The following is a 20,160-nucleotide window of genomic DNA, read 5'->3' as shown; positions in this document are numbered from 1 at the left end:
TGCTACTTTATTTAATGTCTTATCAACTTCATGGAAATAACAGTTTTGTAACTCAAGAGCATCTTTATTATATATTTAAGATGTTTGCATTGAGGAGATCCAGTCAATCTTGACTCTGATTCTAAAGAAAAATAATTTAGTCACAGACATTTGTCTCTGGTCTGAATGATAGTAAAAAAGAAAAGAAAACAAACATTTACTTATTTGGCTTGTTTTATTTTCATGCTTCCCAGTTACATGCAAATCAGTGCTTGTGTACAGAATTCCTATAGACTCATACAAATCATTTATTGGACAGAGGTTTGGTAACCTTTAACTTTGAAAGGCTTAAATTGAGGGCAAATGTGCATCTGAACTGATGAGTTAACCAGTTAAGAACACATGAAATGGATTAATATGAACACCAGGCAAGGGAAACTATAACAAACAGTACACGGCCAATCTCCAAAATTCAGAGTTGTAGAATTAAAGGGTCAGTTCACCCAAATTAATATAAACAGTATTAATCAGGAATATAGATAATATATACTTTGTTTAGTTGTGATAAAACTCAACTTAATCAGCATGTGAGAACAATGTAAATTAAAATATTAAAGTTTAAATCCACTGGATCCCTTTGCAAGACAGGGCCACAAATTGAGCTAATAATGCCAGACCTGAAAGAGTATACAATATCACACACACACACACACACACACACACACACACACACACACACACACACACACACACACTAACTTACATGCAGTGAATATAGGGCTTTTTGGAGGCCCCTTGGGATCTGGTGTCCTGGGGCTGTTGTCCTGTATGATGGTTGTAATTCAGCCTTGGTTACTGTTAGAGGTGGAGATCTTAAAACCTGGACAAATAAAACCAAAAGTATATGTGTAGCTACCAGTACAGGCAAGTGAAGAAGATGTCTTTTTTATTATGATGAGCTGATTCTTTAAATTGAGTTCTGTATTAACATGCGGAGTTGAAATTACCCCAGTGCCACAATAGTGGAAATTCACTCCCCCGCACAGTAATAATTAACTCCATGTGATTACATATGTGATGGTATTCAGTCAAGCGTTGCTGCTACATGAGTGCTTCATGATGAGAACCACGAGAAGTGAGGAAGATGCGGAGTCGGTGTTGCCAGGGTCAGGTGCTCCATCATTGGGTTAACAGGAGGGACAGGGGTGGTCTGGGTGGTCTACTGATTTCTCTCTCTCTCTCTCTCTCAGCATGTGTGTGTGTGTGTGTGTGTGTGTGTGTGTGTGTGTGTGTGGACAGTAGCGCCAACAGGAACAAACACACACACACACACGCCCCAAAATACTCATATCCACGTTACACAGGACCAAATCAATACCTCTCCTGCTGACCGCCAATGACGTCAGCGGCACAGTTGGATCTCCCCATTTTCACTCGGTGCGTGTGTGTGCGTGCGTGTGTGTGTGTGTGTGTGTGTGTGTGTGTGTGTGTGTGTGTGTGAGAGAGAGAGAGAGACAAACACAGAGAGAGAGCTTCCCTCCCTGCCCCTTCGCACGGGCGCGCACTTTTGAGGCGCGTTGCTACGTGCCCAGATTGGAAAGCAGCTGCGCGCCGCTGCATGGGGAGGCAATAAGTTGCACAAGTGATGGAACGATATAGGGACCGCGTAAGTGGCTTCCCAGTTTTCCCCGGAACTCCACACGCTGTCTGAGACTAAACATTACGTAATTACCACCTCTGGAGATATGAGTGGGCTGCAGCTCCCCCTCCCATAATTCTTGATATGTACTGATTGTGGCCAGTAATAGGCTACGCTTTCATCTGTAAGTGACATTGTGATTAGACTGAGCCAGAAACAACGCTATAATACTTCTACATAACATTTCGGAGATAGTTTTCACAGTCAAAATAATATATATAAAACTGTAAATATAATATATAAGACAGCAATGGCCTGTTATGGTGGTGTGGCTGGAGATAAAAATAGCACAATTAACACAAGGTCGAAACTCTACTGAGAATCACAGATGCGTGAAGTCCCCTGGTGGGAATATTATGATATTTACATCGGGCTTGCTTTGGCATTTCAAAGATGCACACCCGACATTTTTGAAACCCTCATCGCGGATGAAGACAAAAAAGGAAAGAAAAAAAAAAAGAAAAGGCTTTTTGTTCTTCCTTTCAGGGTATCCTGCAGGTTTGTGTCACTCATGTGAAATCGGTAGCGGCTGTTGCCCCGATTCAACATCACCCCTCTGTCAGACTGAGCCGCCACCTCTCCCTCACTACCCTTCTCTTTCTCTCACTCTCTTCCATCAGCCCGCCTCTGTCTCTCATCCCTCCTCTTGCGTACTCTCTCTCTCTCTCTCTCTCTCTCTCTCTCTCTCTCTCTCTCTGCTGGAACGCAAGGACCTCCGCCTCTGTCCAGGGATAATATCTGGCGTTCTCGTCTGAGCCGCTGCAGAACGGACCGTAAAGCTGCTTGCTGCCTCTTCCTGCTTGTCAGACCTATAGACCCCGATCAAGGTAAGGCAAGGCAAACCTCGCCGTGCTGAGTCCGAGCTGGACTCGTCTGTCAATGTTGTGGGGGGGCTTCTGCACTTGTGGGTTCACTGGGATTTGTGTTGTGCGCACTGGAGACACGCATGCTGCCACGTTGAGAGGTTCTGGTTCGTGGATCACGAGGAGATCTGTTGTAGGCTCAAAAGGTGCTTATTTGGCCAATATGCACCTGCTCCTGTTCTCCTGTAACTGCTCGGATGTTCTGTCCCGGATCGTTGTTGGGGAGGGTCCACTCCTCGGACACTTGCGAGACAGAGAAGCGAGGCTGAGCAGAGGAGAGTAGAATAAAGATGAGTAGAACAAAACATTGGGAAAAGAGAGAGACGAGGAAGAGTGGAGAGTGCGACCTACTGACTAGTAGTGTCATCCATCCCCAATAGATGGCCAAAGGGCAGTTTTGTAATCATCGCTTCACAGTGTTTTTTTAATTCTTTTTTATAACCATGTGGGCAGTACAGTTGCTTGAATGATCCGCATGCCTGTAGATCAGTAGATCCCGGGCTGATGCGCTCGGAGCAGGGAGGTGGTGCTGGAGTTGCTCGGTGCCAAACACGGAGGAGGCAGCTGCTGCTTGTGTGTGCGCAGCGGCGGTTTGGGTGTGTGCGTGTGTGTGTTTGTAGTCACTGCCATCATCACAGTGTGTGTGTGTGTGTGTGTGTGTGTGTGTGTGTGTGTTTGCTGAGAGAGACAGGCAGAGATGGGGGAGATAGTGTGTAACAGTGATCGCTGTAAAAAGATGCGTGAGAATATTGTTCGCGCGCACAGAAGTGCCCGTGCTACAGTTATCAATTTCCATATCAAAGTGGTTGTTTCGGCTAATTTTGCATTATTGAGAATGGAGGAAAGGGAGAAAAGGCACTTGGTCCCTTTCAACAGTGCAACACAAACCTCGTTCAGCAACAGCAGCAGTGAGCGCTTTTGGAGACGGTGAGAGACGGTAGAAAAGAGAGAGAAACGAGAGAGACATGGAGAGAGGGGTGGAGGGCAGATGAGAAAGCGAGGGTGAGAGGGGGTGAGAGGGGAAGAGAGAAAGATAAGAGAGAGGGAGAGAGAGATGGCGTCCTACACCAGCGCTTTCTGGCAGTGGTTTGATTTATCGCCTCTCCAATGCGCACTGACGCACAAAGCTGCGGGTCCCCCGCTCTTACTCGCTGTCATCTCACCGACTGATCAGGATTATCTCGGACTGACGGTCGTCGACCCATCTGGCCACCGGGAACACACCCTCACCCAGACAGGAGACCCTGTTACAGCCCCCTTCCTCCCTCCTCCTCCCCTGTTATCACCGGGCGGCCCCACAGACCAAACACACGTTTACATGACGGATGATTACTGCCGTGAAAGCAATCATGACTGATGCAGTGTGACAAGCAAGCCAATGGACATCCAGCGGTGATATGTTTTGATTACAGTGAGAGTTCCTCTCTGCCTCCCAGTGGCTCCGCAAGTTGGATGAATTCTTATACGCATTTCGTTGTGATGGTGCGTGCTTGACTCGTTTGGCCATGCAGTGCCGTGCCGGGTTAGTGGAGGCCAGAGCAGAGCTGCAAGCTGTTGGAAGGAGCATCAAGTTTTATTGGTCTCATAGGAAATATTAGGACAGGACAGAGTGAATAAATACACTGATCTTCATTAACATGTTTTTTTAACAACACTGATCCCTGCTCTTTTTCTGTTGTCATTTCCATCAGCAGAAACATCACCATCACCATCTTTATCATCATCATCATCATCATCATCATCATCATCCTGATTGTTTCTTTTTTTTTCTTTTTTCTCACCTTTCTCACAATCATCCTTCTCATTGTTATCCATGTCATCACTGACACCACCAGAACCACATTCTCCATCTTAATTACTGTCATCACCATCATCATCATCATCATCCTCATCATCACTATCAATGTCAAAATATCAAGATATATTTATCACCATCACACTGTTATCTTCATCACCCCTTTTATCGTCATCATCATCATTAAAATTGCTTTCACTGCTGGCATTGTCCTTCTCTTCTTCCTTCTCATCGGCTTCCTCATCACCACCTTCTTCATCGGCGCCCATCTCAAGTTATTATTGCCATCAACAGCTTCACAACCATTTGCTTCATAATTTCTGCTGTCACTGTAGTCATCATCACCAACATCATCATCACCAGTATCTAAATCAACGCTTCATTTATGACCATCACATCATAATCCTCCCCGCCCCGCCTTCATCATTACCATCACGGTTTCGATCAACTTTCTCCTCTTCCTCCTCATTATCATCTTGTCATTGACTTTAACGTGAGCTGCAACAATTATTTTCAGAACTGATCATTCTGCCATAACTTGATCTTTTGAACACCATAAAACAGTTTAAAAAGCCCATCACGATTTTGAGTCCATGGTGGTCATTAAATCTCTTGGTCCAAAACCTCAAAATATTCATCAATAGGGGGTGTTTAGACCGAACTCAAAGCAAATTGTAGAGACAGCATGATTACATCTAAAGTCGATGGAACCACTTGAGAGAGATAGAAAATTAAGTTTGTGTTTATTGTGAAAACACCTCTACAACTGCCATTATCATCATCATCATTATATTTTGGGTTAAACTACATCACAATCATAATTAAATAGATTCAAACGTGCAGATTTCAGGTTCTTTCCAAGTATGCCTGAAATATGACTAATTATCCGCAAGCAGAGGTCTATTAATGCCCATAGGCCTGAGATTCCATTCATAAATCTTCTATAGGGGCAACAGGTGAACAGGCACATGTGTAGATGCTCACACAGAGACACAAACAAGCCCAGACACATTACAGGTAACTTATTTTGAGAAATAGTGACTGAAATAAGCCCCCCAAAGGGTTATAAATCAGCAATATGAACATGAATTCTTCGTATATAGATAAAGTAAATATAAAACCGGGATTTCAGGCAAGGATCTACATTTTGTGTGTAGATAATGTGTGTCTTATAACTGTAATACATGTATTCAGCTGCCTGAATGTGTGCCTAAGAGCCAAACCCAGTCCAATGGAAATGTAAGAAGGGCAGATCAGTGGAACAAGAATAAAAAAAAAGAGGTAGATAGGGAGACAAAGAGGAAGTGGGGAGATTAGAGAAATAGTGACAAAGAGAGTAAGCAGGGGAGAAAATGGGAGAGAACATTGAAGAACATTGAACACTATATCTGCAGGTCTCACAAGGCCAAATTCAATACTTATTAAGACCCTTTCAGTGATACTTAAATGAAACAAAGCTGGCAAAACCAGTGCTAATAAATACTACTAATGAGAGACTTGAATTTGGTGATTAAAGCAAAAGGACATAGCGAAAATAAATTTTTGAGGGACAGAAAGTCCAATTATGTGTAGTTAAAGTAATAAAGAGAAAAAGAAAAAACAAGCATGTAATCTCCAAACATTTGGCGGCTGTGGTTGCCTACAATACGCTTTAAGACTCTGCAATCGGTAAGAACATCCATGAATAGGTTTAGTCAGTGATGTGTTCTTAAGGTTTGCAATATCAGTCAGTATACTAAATTGAAAGATTAATTCTGGTGTGGGGAGTAGCTTTTAAAGATGTGTTTAAAATGCACTTTTCCCATTGGGTCAGTACAGCACGCTATAGCTGGCATGGTACACAGTGGCACACGAATTTGTGCTGCTACAGCAGAAATAATCATGACGACTCTTGATATCAAACTGATGATTTCTACCTGTAACAGAAAACTGTTGTGGGCAGTCATGCAGTTAGCTAAAGAAAGAATGCAGCATTTTAAAAAGCCTGGCTGTGATCAATATTTGTAACTCCTGCATAACACTCACATAATAGCCTATTTCTTCTGATCCACTTCAGTTTGTCCCGATATTATAATGTGTAATGAAAATGGTTGATATGTTTAGCTGCTGTTAATCCAAGCTGAACACTTCCTGCTGCTGCTCTCCACCAGTTCCTCACTCCCTACCCCCGTAATTACACCACCCTTGCTTTGACTTCACCCATTTTTAAACTCTACCTTTATTTGGATCTCCACACCTGTACAGTTTTGTGAATGCATCCTGCTTCTGTTGTAGTTCCTCCTTCAGTAAGTGTCTCCAGGGCCACATTTATTCTTTTTAACAAAGTGTTTCTTAAGGGTCAGTGGATGTCTTCACTTAAGTGGTTTGCAAACATTCTGGAAAACCTTGGATCACACAAAATCATCTGAGTACAACTTTTAAGCCACCATCTCACAGAAGCAACAAAAATCTCAATGAGCCTCATACGAAAACTGATGAGTAGCATTGAGCAAGCTACTATCACTAACCTGGAGAAAAGTCAAAGGACAAATCAATATGGATTTCTCTCAACACATCCGACAAGCTCCAGTCTCTGACCAGGACATAGAACTGGACTCAGGCAATGAAATGTCTCTGTAAAAGCAAAAAGAGAGTACAGTGGTAAATGTACAACCTTGAAATGTTTGGGATGAAGGCACCGATATCCATTCTGTGCTGTGAGAGAAGGAGATGTATCTTCCAATGCACCTGTAGGTAATAATGAAATGTTTGGTGTTTACAGTGTTTATTCTGTTTGTGAGTCCACAAGTCAAACAGTGTCCAAAGCTTTCACTCTGAAACCAAACTGCCGAGAACATTTTTCCTGTTCAGCACAGGTCAAATCTACAAGTACTCTTTTGGACTTAGGTGGTAAAGGAATGTTGGATTCATGTTGATCTGCAATTACAGTGAAAAAGGGGTACAGGACAGTCATATCTTGAATCAAGTGTGACATCATGAATGCTGAAGACACTGCATAGCTTGACTCCATTAAGTTTTTAATGCTTGGTAGTTCTAGCTATGCTTTTAGTATTTATTGGTTACTTTTCTTCTTAACAGTCCCAATGTGTGGGTTGGATATGACATACTATCATGGCATATCCACTACGTCATGGTATGATTTTATCGATTTTCATCTATTGTACTGAGGTGACACCAGAGACCTCAAAACCTGTGCAACTTAAACCAACTATCTAGGGTGGCTAAATACGAGCTGAGGTACTGTAAGTGGGAAAATGTGTTTTTTATTGTTGTTGCAATGAACTCATCCTGGTTAAAAAAGAACAACAAAAATAACACTTTCGTAAGCAACATCATTTTAAATGTATTATAAATGAAGAGGTCCTTGTAGTGGACCAGCAACCTTTCAAAGCTGTTTACCTGCCTTTCAGCCAGTACATGCTGGGATCAGCTCCAGCAAGAGCCTGACCTTGGAGAGGAATATGTGGAAATAGAAAATGGATTGAAAGATGGAAAAGATGATGACTGAAAATGATTGATAATAAAATAAAATGTCAGTTTCTTAAACCTCAGCTTTTGGCTTTGCCATTTTTCACTCTGCTGTCCTGATGTGTGTGTTTGTGAGTGTGTGTATGGAAGCCAATCTGTGAATCTGTGACAGGATTTCTCCATGTGTCTCTTTCTGTATATGAGGCAGTCAATTTTTTTTTTGCTGCTCCTTTCCTTGTTTTCATTCCTCCCCTCTGTTTCCCTCAACACAAATATGAGAGGGATGGAGAGAAAGATGGAAGGCGGTGGGGGAGAATGATGCTTTCCAATGTTAACTCTGCTGTTTGTCTGCAACAATAACACCAGCAACAGAGAGGACAAATCTTATCACCTCCCAAATGTTTATTTTCTGCCATTGTGAAACGCCAGACCATGGCTGGTGGCGATAAGTTAGTGAAGAAAAACACCATTTGGCTGCTTTTTTAGATGAATGCAAAAAGGAGAGGAGGGGAGATAGGGAAGTGAGGAAGAGGGATGGCCTTAGGGAATGAGAGAAAGAGTTTCAGCCTTGCAGAATTGTTATAGTGTGCTGCTGGTATTCAGGAACTGCTGCAGGTCTATGTGGAGATATACAACATTTTACAGAATCTCAACAATAACCAACAGTTGTCTCAGAAAAGATGTTTTCATACTGGAACTGGCGAAGGTTGAAAGTCATTTGTGGATGCGGGACAGATCTGTAGCTTGCTTACAGCTGGGGGTGATGGTCAGTTGAAATGTAAATGGTTACAAAAGTAGGAATGTGAAGGGAGCATTGGTTTTAATTCCCAAAGTGGTAAATCTTGAAAGGATTGAGAAATTATACATTATTTTCCCTCTATGTTTATCAAATTAGTGCCATTAAGCAAGGCTGCTATATATGAATATGTATAGCTTTATAATTAGCCCAGAGGGTGTTGCTGAACAAGTTAACCTTTATTGTTCAAAAATTTAAAAGTCCTCATAACTTACATTTCTGAGGTGCTTTTCTATTTAGTGCTCAAAGCAAATAGTTAAGATAAATGAGAAATAGTAATAATTGTGCATAATTCAGTTTTCAGTAATTTGTTCTGTAGAATGTGCTGTACTGTAGATGTACTATATAAAAGACTGTTAAGATAAAAAGGCGATAGAATACATTTTAAGTCATGAAACATCTAAATTGAATCCCTAAAAGTTAAAAAGCAAAATGTTATAAATGTAAATATTTTCAGTTTTGCATATATTTATTTTTAAAGTACACTGAATGTATATTTAAGCTATCTCTTCCTAAAGGCTCCCCAAAGTACATTGATTAAAAAATGATTAAGGCATTTTAATCTTTATACTAAAGATGCACAAACACATGTATACAAATGTGTATTAATAGACAAAGTTTAGAAATTTTACATTTTAAAAAGTATGTGTTTTTTCCTTGAATTGCGCAGGATGCTGTCCTGTTTCTGTTGCAGCTCCACTTTGTGATTTATAGTGATACAATGGGTGTATTTTTTGCAGAAAAATCTAGCACGCTGAAGTTTGGGATGGCAATGGGCAAGAAATCTTTAATGTTCTTTATTATATGTGTGTCATACAGTATAGCCTGCAGAAAAACTGAAAGTTTCCACTGTGAGTTCCTCTCAGGGTAAAACTTGTTTATGGCAATGGCAGCTGAATCCATCAGGAGTTGATGATGTGTTGAATAAAGTTGTTGTTTGGCTTCCGGACTCACTCTTTCTTATGCACACACACAAACACACATACACCTTCCCCTGTTATGTTTCTTTTCCAGTAATACTGTTTTATACAGTTTATTATGTTGCCTGAAACTTCGTAATCTTCTGCCATGTTGCCTTGGGTGCTGGTTGAAAAAAGAAAAAAGTGGAGGCAAGTGAAAAATAGATAAAATGAAAATAACAGCAGATTTATAAAATGAAAGTACCTGCATTTAGAGCTGAATTTGGCCTAAAGAAACCACCTCTGATTTAGCATCAAGAACCCTTTTTCTTGCTCCATGTTTGTCCTTACTTTGTTCTGGATTTCAAAAGACACAAAAGATTCTGCCTTTTTAGAAATAAGTGTTACTGGAATTACCCTGATTTTTGCATTTGTACTTTCTTGACTGTTATACAGTTCTGCAACACAAAGTATTTGTGTGTCTAACGGTTCCTAGTAATTTCTGAGGGATGGAAAGACAGCAAAACATTTTTACTGATTCCTCATGGGAGTACGATACGTTTAGCAAGAGCACAGTGAACAATGGGAAAATGCTTTAAGAAGCTCGACATTTCTATTTTTCTTTTTGTAAAATGCCGAAATTCTTATGGCATAAAGTTTACAATTAAAAATCTTCCATGCTTATGTGAAGAAGTATAGTATGGATCATTATCTGCCAAGCTTCTTCTTTTTTATGTAGATTCTTTCCAGGATTTTCTGTGTTTTCTCAAACTCAGCAAGGTAGCAGAGTGACAATTAATATGGAAAGGACAAATGTAGGTGGATCAAGACAGCAGCAGAGGTAGAGCTCATGTTTTTTTAACGTCTTCAACAATTCGAAATTTGTACAGAATTACATACTCATGCATTTCACCACACCTACAATCCTAAAAACACGCACAATCCTAAAAATTTTCATCTTCAGAAATTTTGTGGCTCTCAACCAGCTAGCTAGAGGACAACTTCTTGTAATTTTTGCTGCCCAATAAGAGAGCAAAACTAGATTTTCCCCAAGCAATCCTTTTTTAAGCTGCAGCCGAAGTGCATCAGTTGTTCAACAAAGCAAACAGCAAAAAAGTGGGACTTTTATAATAGTTACAAAGCACAAAGCAGAGCATTTCTTTAGAAGAATGTTTTGCCCAGCGAATCCTTAAATTCTCCTTCAGATCTAGAAAACTTCCAAAAGCTCAGCTGGAAAGTGAATCACTGTCTACCAAAAACAAAAACATCACATTACTTCTTTTCCTTTTTATCTCCATATTCTTCCACCTTTATTCTTGTGTTCAGTTAAACTCAGCAGGGCAGCAGCTTGGATGTTTAAATATGTAGAGGACAACTTTCAGTGCGTCTGCAGTGCTACAGCTTGCTTTAAATGTGTGCTTTTCCACACCTGAGATCTTAAAAAATTCAAGTTGAAGTGATGCATTAGTGTGCACCACAGAGTGTTTATCAAATCTCAGGCTCAAAGGCAATGATGTACTGTAGAGTGGCTCTTGCTGTCACAATGCAGCAAATGTTATGCTCTGACAGAGTCTCACCAGAAATTTAGAATCTGTTGTAGTACCCTTGTGATAGCTGCTCCAGCTCTGCTTTGCCATGTTTCTCTCACATCTCTCTGCCCTCTTTTAATTAAACAGATACACAAAAATCATGCTTTCTTATTCCTGCGGTCTTGTGTGATTTAATGGATGGAGATGACCAATGATTTGATGACCAATGATTTGTAATGATTTGTGTTCTCGTCATCATTCATCATTGTGATTGGATCTCAACATGTAAACTAGTTAGGCAGCTATTCCAGGTCAAAGACTTGCTAAGTAATGATACTTCTTGTAGCTTTTACTGGGCTTGCTTAAGCTAGCAGGAAGAAGTGGAATTAGATGAACTTCCAAATGAATTTTTTTTTTTATTGATAATGTGTAAATGGATCATGAAACATGCTATAAGTACCTGTGTGAACAGTGCTTAAGATATTTTGTATAGAATGATCCCACAAATGAGTTATACAATGCTGGTAGAAGCACTAGAGTTAATTCTCCTTCTAGATAACATCTGCTCCTCCTGTGGCTACTACTTTAACTTCTCCTTCTACAGTAACAGCCCTTTTTTCCTTAAGGTTTCTTCACATTGTGTTCCTAGCTCTTTGTATAGTGGGGTCATTGATGCAAGTGGGGAGTGAAGGCCTGTGTGGTCCGATCCAACAGACGAGCTACTCTAGCTCAAATTGCTGAAAAAGTTAATGCTGGTTTCTGATAGAAAGGTGTCACACAGTGCATCACAGTTTATTGTGAATGGGGCTGCATAACATTATGACCACCAGGGTGCCCACGTGGTCATAATGTTATGGCTCATTGGTGTATATATATAGGAAAAAAATACATACATACATGCCAAAAAAGCCTCATGTCTACACACATAAGCCTTGGTAAAGCTTCTGAGTTCATGCACTCTGCTCTGTGGTGTGAAGAACCACATTTCATTTGCTATTCATTCCTCTTGTTCAGACAGATAATCGCCTGCAGGCAGACCTGAGCAGATACAGTACTGGGTAATTACATTTTGAATAGCTGAAGAACACCAGGCGTACTTTATTTATCTGATCTTAGTCTGGCTCAGTAGATGTTTTACAGAGAAGAACGATTCCCGCTTTCCACACAAGAGCTAGTGGAGAGTGAAACATGATTGGCCCTTACTTGAACTGTCTGATCTTAGTTTACAGTGATTGGATGATTCGCAGGAAAATACCAACTTCCATTTTGACTCCACAGCTGGCAGATATGAAGTCTGATTAGTTTCCACCCCACTTCTTCTCATATTGTCCTTTACATTTTGGCCAATCACTTAATTTGTGTTGATTGGGTTAAGAAGTGTTCCAATTCTAGGTAACAGTCACAAAAGACAATAGCCTCTGATATATACGCCACACACAGACCTGTGGTTGAAAGTTAATAAATTTTTCCATTCCCATTTCAGTTTTTTCTCCTCTGCTGTCCCAGCGCTAAAACTAAGTGAGCAGAAAGGTCCGGCAATGGAAGACTAACCTTATCTTGCAAATGAAGTGTCTACTACTGTTCGGCTCTGTGTGAAGATAACTCAGGAACCATTTCCTTTACTGCTCCTCACTTTAATTTTGACAGATATGGATGTTAAGCCTGCAGGGAGACCTGGAAAAGATTGTAACTAATTACCTGTCGAACACTTCAAAAATCAAGAGTGTGACCGTGTTATCTTTCTCATATCTTCTCTGGTGGGCAATAAGTCCGCATTTGAAGCTATTTATATGTATGTATTTACACAGATCGTGACCACCTCAGCCATGTGACATGAGATGGGAAGCAGGTGAGAAGGCTTGTGTGTAATGAGAAACAAGATGGAGGCCTATATATAAGTTGTGAATCTTAAATTTACTGTATTGCATTTTTCATTGTGTTACCTACTGCAATCTCAATTTACTGTGTCCCTAGCTGCATTTTAATTTTTTTATTTTTCTTGCTGCGGCAGTGGCCCAATTTCCCAACAGGGATCATTAAACTTTCATTTCATCAAATCTAAGAACCATGTAAGCTGGAATTGGACATTTTCTGGCAAGCCACTGAACTTGTAGTGGTATATTCTATCCAAATTATTTAGGGTGTTGATGTCTTGCATCTTCTGAACCTACTGGGTGTAATTATGGATAGACACATGCTGCTCCACTGGGGCCTGTGGCCTTAGCGATTCCTCGTTTCCACACTAAGAGTGGATCCTGCATCATTGGAGACATGTTTTACAGGTTAAATTAAACTGTCTTGAGTCTTAAGCATTTACATGTGGTGATGTGTTGTTTTGACAATACCTAAAATTTGGGTCTGTGTGATTTAGTGTATTGTTATGACAATGGGAAGTCAGAGAGATAATCTCTGTGCATGTTGTTGCACTAACCACCTTATGGGGACATTAACCTGTTCACACACTCACATTGTGGGGACTCATCACCCATCTGAGGACAGTCTAATTCTCACAAGATTAACCATTAATTGTATGTATATGCTTAGGTTGAGGTTATTGAACTTCTTTGGTTAGATATGTAGGGGTTATGGTTAAGGTTAGGTAAACCTACACGAAACAATGGGCAGTCTTTACAAAGAAACATTGTATGTGAGTATATTTAATAGTGGCAATGATGCGTGTTGTGTTTTACACAATGGTTTGGAAAAAGAAGTAATATAATGTATAAACATGCATTTTGTCCAGATTTAACAGTTCACTGTGTAGAATTTAGGAGAACCTAATTGCAGAAATGAAAAATAATATTCAGAGGCATGATTTCATTAGTGTATAATCACCAGAAAATAAGAATCATGTTTTTGTTAGCTTAGAATGAACTGTTTTTGTCTAGAGAGGGAGCTGGTCCTACATATTGAACCGGCATGTTTCCACAGTAGCTCAGAAGGGACGAAAGACTGGCTCTAGATAGGACCTTTTGCGTTTTCAACCAGCATTGAAGTATACACCACATCTTAAAATAATTTTACCATTTCATGGCACATTATATCTGAGGGGATTAATCCAGTGTTTGTTAACAGTGAGATAATGTAGCATGAGTAAAGTTAGCAGACTAATTCAGACCTGCATGGCCCAGTAGAGATTACATTGACTCACCATTACATCTATTGAGAGGATTAGAGCTTCAGAAAAATAGGTAGAAAAGACATTGCTGGATATATTACACAACACCAAGGATGCAGTTTATCAAGGGGGTTGAGGTTTTCTGTGTTGTACTGATTCTCTGTTTTTGGTAACAACTGTGTGAACAGTCTTTCATTTCTTTTGGGTTGGATATTTTATTGTTTAGCTTACATTTCAGCTACAGCTAAGATTTATAGCAGATTTTTTGTCTAAAACCTTGACAGGTTTTGATGTCAGAATCTAAGAGCAAAGGGCTTTTCTCCATGACTGCCATTTTTTATAATCATACGAGAGATGTCCATCCTAGTGAAGGTAGATAGAACAATAACTACCATATACTCAACATGTTTGGAGTGAGAGTTGAGACTGTGATCATGGTTCTGTCCTTCTGTTTAAAATTTGGTTAGTTAGTTGGTTAATTTGCTAGTTAGCTGGTTAGATTACTGTGGCTGGATTGAAAACAACAAGCTCACCAATTCACTTTTAGGTTGTTAAAATTAATTCCAGGAAATCTACATGTACTTGGAGTGGGTAAATAGAAAGCTAGGGGTCTACTACATGGTTAAATGTATGTGGATGCCTAAATTTAAAAATCTTATTCCAAAACTATGGAAATTAATTTGCTACTATAACAACCTCGACACTTCTTGGAAGGCTTTCCATGAGATTTTGGGACCTGGGTACCAGATCTGCTCTCATTAAAGGCACACTATGCAAGATTTTTACCTTAATATAACAGCTTCGAAGTCATTTTGATGGTAAACAAACTCGTAGTATAGCGAATCATCCCGATAGCAGAGCAGGAGAGGGACGCCATTGGCAGAACCAGCAATGCAAGTCTGAAAGGTGGCGTCCTGCCAAATCTTGCAACAATCACAAATTGCTTTACGGCGCGACGTGACATACATCACCAACATAAGAAGCAGCCTCAATGGAAGACACTAGCAGGCATTCACACAGACGTTACCTGGTCAGTAGACATCTTCGGAGTCTATCTTTGCCTGTTCGATGTCCGACGCTTCCATCCTACTGAACATCCGATATACAGGGGGGAGGGGATCAGGCCGTGAGTGCAGAGACGCAGAGCCGTATATAGAGACGGCTCTGGTGAGTGGTATTTACGACAGTTAACGTTAAATACAAGTACTCTGCAGCGACTTTAGGGGTAGATGTTTGACAAAATCGGAAAACTGCATAGTATGCCTTTAAGCAACAAGAACATTAGAGAGATCAAGCATTGTTGTTGGAAGATGCCGTTTAGTCAGTTTATCCCAAAAGCATTGGATAGGGTTGACGTCAGCGGTCTGTGCAGGCAGGTCAAGTTCTTATACACTACACTGACAAAACCAGTTCTTTATGGACCTGGTTTGTGCATTTTCATAGGAAATGACCTTCCCTAAACTCTTTCCACTAACATGAAGTTTATCAAACATTTGTCTAAAATATCATTGTATACCTACTGTCTAAAACTGAATTAAACTTAAAGAATATGAGATTCAAGGTTTTTAAAATTCAGATAAACTCAAATGATTCTCTACCTAAGGGACTTGTTATTTTTTCAGCTTTACATACAGCATCCAAAGCAGACAGGTCTCAGTAATGCAGAGATAGAATTCATAGGAAACCGTCTTTCATAGAAAAATACACCCTTTGGAAAGCAGTTAGCTGTTGAGTTTAAGTGACCTTGACAGGTGATGCTGTGTAACTCACATCTCACCTTCTTTCTCTGCGGTTTAATTCAGTTGGCGGTTATCTCAGGGTGAAAGCGTGTAGGGATGCAGAAATGCTTTTACTCTGTCTTTTTGCTGGAAGAGAAAGCAATGGGGTGCGGAAAGGACTCTGTTTACACATTTGTATGACTATGTGTGAATATGTATGTGTGTGAATGAGTGAATCAATCCTTCTATGAACTACGTGTGATCCTCCTCAATTTCCTGAATGGTTTTATTGCGGTACATTCAAAGCTCCCAGGTACAATCAGCCTGGTATACCATAACTCATTGTGTGTCTGTGTGTGTGTAACCCTAATGAGACTCAGCAGGCCAATGTCTAAGCAGGAAGTTGATGATGGCGGGAAAAGAGCCTTAAACTCTGCTCAACTATCACCAAAACCCTAAAAACATACAAAACTGCAGCATCTCTGTGTCTTTTTTCTATCTTTTCAATCTCACTCTGTTTGTGTAAGCAGCCATGAATGTTTACCAAAGCTATTCATCCCTCTGATCTGTACATGGCTTCACCTCGGCAAAGCAGGTGTTCCAGCCATTCTGAACATGCTTTTCAATACATCTCAGTTGCAGAAACACCTCCACTGTTATAATTCAGCAGACAAAGATCGGCTTAGCAATGAGATTGCGTTTTAGAGGTTTGGGCCCTGAATGTTTATATTCTCAGCAGAGCCAGATAATCACCGTGGTTGACTAGCTCAGGCACATTGGCAGTTATCAAGAATGTGCTCACGTTGGCGCCTGATGTCATACTCAACCTGAAAGCAATAAATAACCTGTGATTTTCATAGAAATACATTTAGCCCTCACTATTATCAATGGATGGAACACAGTGGGGATACAGCGTGTAGTCTCATCGTGAAAGCTCTAGCGTTTGCTGTTTTAAAATGCTGATTTGAAAACTGGGTTTTTAGCATGAACAGCAATTACTTCCTACTAATATCTATAACAAAATAATATGAAACTTGTCTAAGGGAATTTTAAAGAAAAGATGTCACAGCACTGATTGAGAAATTATCTCCGAGAGTTGCAATGCAAAAGTCTTTAAAAGTGACAACGTGGCCAAAATAAAAGTGTGAGTGTGAGTGTTCTCACACCTTACTGACCATAGGGAGGTAGCAAGTTTGAAGAATTAATTATCCGAAGTCCAGCTAGGCTCTGACAGATCTGTGATGCTTAATGCAGACATCTACTGCCTTTGGTGCCCAAAGGGATGAAAGAGGTGGAAGATCTAATGTTAGTGAGTCGTGGTTTCCCTATAAGAAAATGTATATACGTCAGATATTATGTGACTGTGGTGTGTGATATAAATTAGACAGACCATCTGTAATGGCCTGCACTCACTGCCAGATGTGTGACAGGTGAGAAAGTATGCAGGAATCAGCTCATTCAAGTCAGAGTCCAACACTATGATTGCCTTCCAGGAAAGAAATTATGCGCCAATATCCTGATAGTCAAATGATTATTTCTTGTTAGTCCTCTCTGTGATGGCACGCTTTTCAACCCACCTTTGAGAATGGCCCTGGTCTTTTTGGGTTCCTGATACAGAATGAAAGAATGTTTCAATTATGTGGCATATCTAGACTAAATTGGCTACAGCTACCTGCACAATTCTGGTCCTCAACCCTATCCATCATTTTTGGTCATTTCAGATGATGCATTTTTTTTTTCTTTTTTCACATTGCAACATAAAATCTTTTCAAGATGATTTCATGTAACTCTGAAGGCACAACACAATACTAGTTAATTGTACCAAATAAACTGGTAACAAAGTATGAATGACTTTATGGGAACTTGTCTGTGCCGCAGAATCTCTTTCACACAGGCATTCAGCTGTAAGCAGGGACTGAGAAAGTTTAGCAAATGTTGAAAAAATGGCAGAGGAAGATGCTGTGTATACAGTAAAGCTGTATAGTGTGACAGAGGGGAATAAGGATGAGAAGAATTTAAAAAAGGAAGTCTTGATAGTGGATGATTGACATAAATGACAGATTGCAATGGATGGATAGATAGACAGGGAGAAGCAGGAGAGAAGGTGAATGTGTGCATTTGGTTGTGCTTGTTTGTATGTTTATAGGAGGTGGTGGGAGAGTGCGTATCCATGACAGGAGAAGGTCGGTGGCTTAGTGACAGCTTTAGTGAGGGAGACAGCAATTAGGGTTATTGACATTGTGTGTTTGTATGTGTGTGTGTGTGTGTGTGTGTGGGGGGGGGGAGGGGGGGGGGGAGAGAGAGAGAGAGAGATGTTTAAAACTCTGACAGGCTCAAGACATTGTTGTACAAATTGTAAAAATCCAATGGCTCCAGTATTGACTCTGTGTATTAGTGTTTTTTTGCTTGTGTTAAGTATTGTGTGTGTATGTGAGATAGACTGCAGATATATTGGCAGTTATTATATTTGTCAAGGACACATACTACACACTGTTTCAAAGCAGTTTTGCAACAGTGTGTAGTATGTGTCTATATACAGTATGTTTATTGTCTTACTGTGCAAACTTATGTGTACAATGTATAGTTATTTTTTTTGCATTTGTGTGTTTTCTGCTGATTTAGCTCACAGTCATCATCAGGTTCCTGTGACCTCAGCTATTTCATGCAATATTTTCTGTTGCAAATACGCAATTAATCTATTTTTTAAAACCCCATTTTTAGATGTCTGGGTTTGTCTTCATGTTGTTCTTTCTCCAATTTGAAAGGTGTGGAGCCTCGCTTTCATTCCAGCTACTTGTCAAGAGTGACTGTGGAGTGTTTATCAGACCAAAACAGTCTCCTGTCATTTACTTAAAAGCCAAATCCATCATCCAAAAATAAGCTGAAGTCTGTCCTCCACTGGGAACTGACACATAAGAATGAAAACTGCTTTTTATAGTGAAATTATCTGACAGAGCTGTCGATCGAGAGGGAAGATGATGTGTGAGAGCTAAAGATGACTTAAGAATGTTCTTTGTATCTGAACATGATTTAAGTAAAAAAAAAAGTATTTACATAAAAATGCATAGTAGCTTTTCAAAAGAGCTTTCTTATTCAAACCTATTTTATTTTAAATATATTAACGAGTCATTTTTGTTCATAATTGAATCCTAAAAGTCCTCCAGAAGAAGTGAATATCTACACAGTTAGTAGAGAGGGTCAGTCGTTAATTGTTGAGTTTGTGGTTTGATCCCTACTTCCATATATCAAAGTGTATTTCAGGAAGACACTGAACTCACAATTTCTGCTGATGTTTATGGGGGAAAGAAATGCAAATCACTTTGCACTAAAACATCTCTCAAATGTATGCGATGTGATATAACGTCAAGCTGTTTTCAATACAAATTTCCTTAACATAACACACTTAAAATTTCTTGATCCATATTGCTTGTTGTATTGCTAAGTCTTGAAACAAACTGACTTGTATTGAAAACATTAAAATATATAAGACATTCACAGCTCAGGAAGAGGGAGATTTTTTTGTTAATCAGCTTCAGTGAGAATAAGACATATTAAGAGAGATCTGACCATTTACTTAGCATCATACTGTACAGTTTTTAGACTGTAGGGAGGAAATATATAGTAATATGTGAGTCAGAACTGACAGTAATAAAACCAGTGGAAATCATATTAAAGTATGGGTGTCATTAACAAACTACATTTTGTTTTCTTTAATCCATTTTATTTTTCAGACATGTTGGTTGTTTTTTTTTTCTTACTGACATCCATGTAGCATCATTGACTCAAGCATAATTTAACTTAATAAATTGTTTAATAAAGTTTAAATTCACAAATGAAAATAGAAAAAAAAAATGAAATGTCAGCTTTGATTTGGATCTCCTAATGCCATGTGGTTTATGGATTTCCCCCCCATTTTCTCAGTTTTCTAGCTGTGAGCTAAATTAGCTCAGTACTGAATAAACTACTGCTTTGATAAACACAAAATGGTGCCTTGTTTCTGCTGCTTTCCTCCAGTTTTTCAGCCAAGCTGACTGCTTGGACTGCCACTGCGGCAGTTAGGCTCAACGTGGTGCCTGGTTTCCGCTTTTTGCCCACAGATTTGCTCGCCAAAGCTTAGAAAGCAGCTATGGTCCTCTTCACTATGGGCTGCCACTGTGACATTTTGACACAAAATGGTGCCCTGCCATGCAGTGTTCACACATTAACCAACAGTTAACAGTCACACTGTTAAACCATGCTGGGACGGGTGCAACATGAGACTCAAATATTGAACCAACATTATACTTTAGTTATTCC

The 20,160-nt window shown here is 39.8% G+C and overlaps 1 protein-coding gene across 1 annotated transcript in view; it reads left to right on the top strand.

Annotated features, from left to right (window-relative positions):
• The first annotated feature begins 2,320 nt into the window (after nucleotides 1-2,320).
• LOC127354070 (protein phosphatase 1 regulatory subunit 29-like) overlaps nucleotides 2,321-20,160 on the top strand; it is a 221,934-nt gene continuing 204,094 nt past the window's right edge. The window contains exon 1 of the mRNA XM_051383686.1: nucleotides 2,321-2,505. The gene's annotated coding sequence lies outside the window, so the exon portion shown is untranslated. The remainder of the gene's footprint in view (nucleotides 2,506-20,160) is intronic.

This window comes from Dicentrarchus labrax, unplaced genomic scaffold, assembly GCF_905237075.1.
Source record: "Dicentrarchus labrax unplaced genomic scaffold, dlabrax2021, whole genome shotgun sequence".
In the NCBI taxonomy this organism is placed as follows: domain Eukaryota; kingdom Metazoa; phylum Chordata; class Actinopteri; family Moronidae; genus Dicentrarchus; species Dicentrarchus labrax.
This window is presented reverse-complemented; position numbering and strand designations above follow the sequence as displayed.